Below are 6,000 nucleotides of genomic sequence, written 5' to 3'. Positions count from 1 at the left end.
TACTGCACTATCTTGCAACATGTTTAATATTAATAAGAAACAAATGTGTCACTTAATTTCCAAATTTTATAAAAATCCATTTTGACAGAAAACGCGTAGAATTTTCCAATATTATTTTTTTTACTTTTATACTTTTTTTTTGAAACAGACAAATTAAAGTAAGTAAAGTAATCGACTATTTTTTCAGGAGGGGCTTAACATCCAACTACCAATTAGGTGTCGTGGACGGAGGCTACTAGCACACATACTTCACAGTAAATTTCTTTGATTAACCATTAAATAAAATCCAAGGCCTAAGACCGGGAATCGAACTCATACCACAATACATATTAGCTTCCCAGGTCTCGCCTCTAACCGCTCGGCTACCGTGGCTCCCTGAAATAGACAAAAATCTATAGTTAATTTATTTCAGTTTTTAAGTTCTATTTTTATTCACTGCCAAAATACAAAATTGCATAACAGTGGAGCTCGACCCATACAAGTCATACATTGAGCAATACATTTTTAATTAATATGAATTCTTTAAAAGAAATTATTAAAACTATTTACTTTTACATTAAACTATTCAAATAATTAGAATAGTCAATAAACAAATCTATAAAAGCGGAAAGAGAAAACACATGCACAAATAGATACAAAACATACATTCCACATATTATTAATAAACAATTGGTTAAAAAAGAAGAAAATTCTTCAAAAAAAGGGGTTAAAAAATACCAAATATACAAGTAGCAACACCACAGAGCCAGCCCATTATTTACAATCATTCTAATTTCTTTTCCCTCAGACTGAGAGCCTGAATGGTGAAACAAAACAACTCATTTACTTCCTCAATGGTGTTCACATTTAGGAGTGATTATAATACATCTGGAAGGCCGATAAATCCCTGCAAAAACTTATTTCTCATGGCAGAATACAGAGACACACAAGATAGAAGTACGATAGATCGTCTAACTCTTTTAAATTGTATAACTAAGTCTATAGTTAATTTATTTAATCTTAAATAATATTTAGTTGTGACAAGTTCAATATATTTACAATGAATTTGGCATTTAGAGTCAAGTTTTTAAATATTTACTGCAAAAAGCAGTAAAAGTTTGCGGCTGGTAATTACTAACATCATTTTTGCTAACTGAATCAGTATAATTTCTGATTTGATTAATTATATTTACGAGATTAACCTTGATAAGAACGTATAAGTTCGATTAAATGTGATTAAAAAAAAGATTGATATTTATCCAGAATAAAAATAAAAGAATAAATAATTTGCCTTCTTTAATTATATTCAGTTGCTACATAAAACACAAAACAAAAGTTTTGCTAATAATTTTTGAATAGATTTAGTTTTATAGAATTAAATCTGTACCTATTATTAAGAATATAATGGAGTTCAGTAATATATTCACTCCTATTGGATCAAATAAAAGTTGTCAGTTTGAATACTGTTTTGCAATGCACATGAAACATGATATTGCAATCTACTGTCAACTTGAAACATTGTGTCATGGTGAAATATGAATGGCATAAATACTGTATAGTTAAGGTCAGTTAATTAGGAATGGTTCAGTTGGTTATTGCAGTTCATTCATATAACATTATGCACATACTAATGTTCTTAGCACTTCATGTTTTACTACTAGAATTGATATAATCTATCATTAACCAAGTAATAACCTAAAATCTTTTCAATAGGATGAAACTATGAATCAGTCACCAAAATTAATGAACAGTAAGTAAAATCTTTTTATGTTTTTAATCTTTTTTTTTATTTTATGTTATTTATTTATTTACAAATAGATTTTGTATCGTTATTTAATATTAAATAAACACACATTATTATTATTATTATTATTATTATTATTATTATTATTATTTATTTACAAATAATAAGAAATTGTAGGCAATTACTTTACAATTACTGTGATTAGAGAAAGTACTAGGTTCGAATAAAATTTACCATGATTAATTTTGCATTAAAAATAATTCATTTGAAGGCCAAATTTTCGAAAAATAATGCTGCTAATCTACAAAGTTGCGTAGAAGCTGATTTATTAAAGCCTTGAATTTCACAGATTAACTGATTTTTAAAAATAAAAACAAAAAACAAAGCATTGTTTACTAAAATAATTTATATCAAGTGAAGGGATCATTTTCTTTTCTACAACTGAGCTAAAGTCACTTGCTCAATAGCCAGTTGAGTATTAGTATAGTTCATGTTTACATCACATCAAGAAGTAGATGTTTGCTTGTAGAATATCTCTGCAGGCAATCTCAGTGAATTGGAGTCATCATCGTTCATTATTTTCAGTCCAATTTTCCTTCTGGGAATACCTCTTCAAAATACAAACATCAACCTTACTCTATATTATTATTGTTACTGTTTTACTTTTTATGTTTTTAAAGATACTAATGCCTGTTTTAATTGCACCTGAATTTAAAAAATTAAATACAAATCTCACTCATTTTTTTAAGAGTCCTCACAACACCCTGGGGACTTGCAAAAAAAAAAACTCAATTTACCAGGTAAAATGTTTTGAAACAAAAGTCATGGTATTATGGAAAATTTAATTAAAATATCACTGAAGAAATTATCAAATTCACAAAATGCAAGGTGCCTGTTACGAATGTCGGCCAAAACATCTAACAGCGGAAGCCTAATAAGTTCCTAAACAGATTACCAATTCTATTCATTTATGTTTGGGATACCAAATGTTCAAAGTAAATTGTTGGTGACGTGGATCTTGAATTTTTTCCGTTCTTTAGCTTTGTGAACACAGATAACCATCTTTTTTGTTTTTCTTTTAAGTATTTCACTAGATTAGGATATTTTCATCTTTACAGCTCCTCAGTTTTACAGTTCCTAATACTGTAGGTCACTGTAACTACAGTCCAAACTCTCGTACACTCCATCCGATTTATACTTTGTAAAAAAATTTCCAATTTTCGTCATTTATCTAGTTAATCATCTTCTCAATCGAAAGAAATGTTTTCTTAAACCATTCTACTCTTAATTCTGTCAAATGATTGCTTATTATGATAAGAACTTACAATTATTTCTTGTTAATAAGTAACAACCTTTTCGTGTCCTCATAGCTCTCCTCGAAAATACTACTTATGAGGAAATGATGAACCTCCAAGTCAAAACAAAGCTCCTTTAAATCTAGCCAGTCAATGAAATCCTCAATACTTGGCATTTTTATTTATTTAATTTACTAATATCTTTTAATAATTAAATATATTTTATCTATACCCTTGTAATGAATCTGATAATTTATGTAAATTAACAAGAACTTATATTAATCTGAAATCTTTCATTCAAGGGCTAAGCACTAAATTGTCTTTATATAAAGATTAAATAATTTATGTATCACATATTTTACATGTAGTTTGCACAACCTCTATGTTTTGCACTTGTCTTTTATATATAGTTGTTGTGAGAATAAGGAAACATTAGTTGCGACAAAGATAGATTCACCTCAGCACTCTTGGAAATAATGGAACTTAGAATGTTAGTGTAGTGTGCAAAGTGTAGCCCTTCTTAATGTGCTAGCGAAGTAATCAATCATGCTGTACAAATTCCTAGCTTACTGTTCTACAGAATTCATCTTAACGCTTTCTCTTAGTGTTCACTAATAATGTCAGAAAACATTAGTTTAACTGATTAAAAAAAATATATATACATTTGAATGTATTAACCTTAATTATTGAAATTTGAAATATCTATTTTTTCAAATACTACTTGCATTTCTTTCATATAAAGTAAATTAATGCCTATTTTTCAGGCGGGCCTTACGTCCACTATCAATTAAGTGTAAACATAGTTTACTATTAAGTTCTCATATTAAACATGAAATAAAATCCAAGGCTTAGACCGGGAATCGAACCCAGTACCACAATACATCTTAGCTTTGCAGGTCTCACCTCTAACCGCTTGGCTACCGTGGCGCCTAGTATCATAATGTGATGAACCATAATATAATACAGAAAGACAATAGCACAAGAACCTCTCGGACCCACATCTTTCATATAATTAGTATTGATTTTTTTTTTTTAATTCTAAAGAATAAATTAAATATTCGTTTGGGTCTACAGCTTACAATTCCAAAAAAAGGATCAGATTTCATATTCCACTTCTTATCAAGCAGGATAATGAACTGGATACCATCGAAATAAAACAAGATTAGAAAAGCCAGCAATTACTTGGTTGCAAGGAATTCCTAGCAACTATAAAAACACCAAATGTAAAAAAAAACGTTTCTTGGTAGACAAGGGAAATTAAAAGAAAATAAACTTAGGTTTTTGGAAACCAGAAAATACATTTTTTCTAATTTTATAGAATCTTCTAACAAATAATCTCTGTTTTTCCACAATTTTCACAGCATTTATCCGTTCACAAACAAAAAAATAAACTTCATTGCATACACAAATTTCTCTCACAATTTCCAAGTTATTGCAATAATATATATTTTTTTCCAATCCTCAATCTAACGAACCTATAAATATATTGTATGTATCAGACCACATGGTCTCAATCGACAACGCCAAAATTTTTATCACAGTAGGCAGGTTATAACGTTATATTAATATAGAACTTTAGATTAAAGTAAAGGCTTGGATTTTGTTTTTGGATAGGATAGGAACCATTTTGGGGCTAGATCCGATCCAATAAATAAATCCGTCCATCTTAGTGGACCTAGGGGCGATCCAGAGTACTTCGTACAGTATTTTCTTTGGTCTACAGTCCGCCAGGTGTGTTCCAATTTGTAAACTCACCAGAGATTCGGAGAACTGAATTAATTAAATTACTCACAGCAACAATAAAATGAAACGTTAAAAAAAAATCAAAAATAGACAAAAATCTAAGCAAAAAATAATAAATCTGGTATGAACTCACACAAGCGAAAGACTGTGTCTTACAGTAATTTTCGAACTAAAAAATTTGGAAATAAATTTATTTTTTACTAACTTTGGTTTGTAAGACCAAACGTCACATTTTATTGACCATTTAAAGAAAAAAACAAAACAAAAAATCCTACTAAAATGATTAAAAATTTTAAACCAATTTTATCCAAAAAGGCTTTTTAAGATTTTTTTTTTTTTTTTTTTTAATTTGATTCAAATAACGTTAATCTAATTAACATTTAAACATTTTTCCAGCAGGATTTGATTTAGGATAAGAGGGGATTTAGATATCTTTCGAGAGAAAGTACCAATAAGCGGATTGTACTTTCTTGAAACTATTAATTATTAAAAATTAATTATATGCAAATTTAAAGTTTCTAAAAAAATTAATTGCGTGAATTAAGCCAATTAAGTCTCATGAGTGGTCATACAGATTCTTCGTTCTTTTTTGTTTATCCTGATCGATTTTTTTGTTTCATTTCTATCTTCTATGAAACATTTTTTTTGACAGTGACAAAACCCTTTAATCAAATAAATATTGTAAATACAAATAATAATATTATAAAGGGAAGGGATTAGCTATGCGGTTAGCATACTGGACTCCCACGCGGAGGTCCCGGGTTCGAATCCAGCAGCTGACCCTTAGATTTTCTCTTCCTAGGAGCTTCTTACAGCTCACTGTCCGGTGATGGACAGTGTTGTCTGTAACGAGAGAACACTGTCCGGAGGCCGGCAGTGCACTGGAAAAAGCTCCGGGCGCTAATAACCTCAGCTGTTGATGCGCAAAAAAAAAAAAATAATATAAACATAAAAATTGCTAAATTATATATATTTTTCGCTTCCCTTATTTAAATGTTGTTGGTAAATGTGGTTGAGTTAACGTTAGTGGATTGATTAGACAGATTGTTCAGCGACCCTTGAATAACAGTTAATATTTAATAAGCTAAGCTAGTTGGTAACTTGAAACTGTTGTAAAATAAAATATTCATGAAATGTAAAGAGTAACCACCATCTGGTAAAATACCCAGTTTCCTTCATTTATGTTTCCTAATGCAGTATCCTAGATAATCATTACGAAGAACGCATCTAACGTAAGAA

Source organism: Rhodnius prolixus, unplaced genomic scaffold (genome assembly GCF_049639745.1).
Source record: "Rhodnius prolixus isolate KJV_2025 unplaced genomic scaffold, Rpr scaffold_5, whole genome shotgun sequence".
NCBI lineage: Eukaryota > Metazoa > Arthropoda > Insecta > Hemiptera > Reduviidae > Rhodnius > Rhodnius prolixus.
This window is presented reverse-complemented; position numbering follows the sequence as displayed.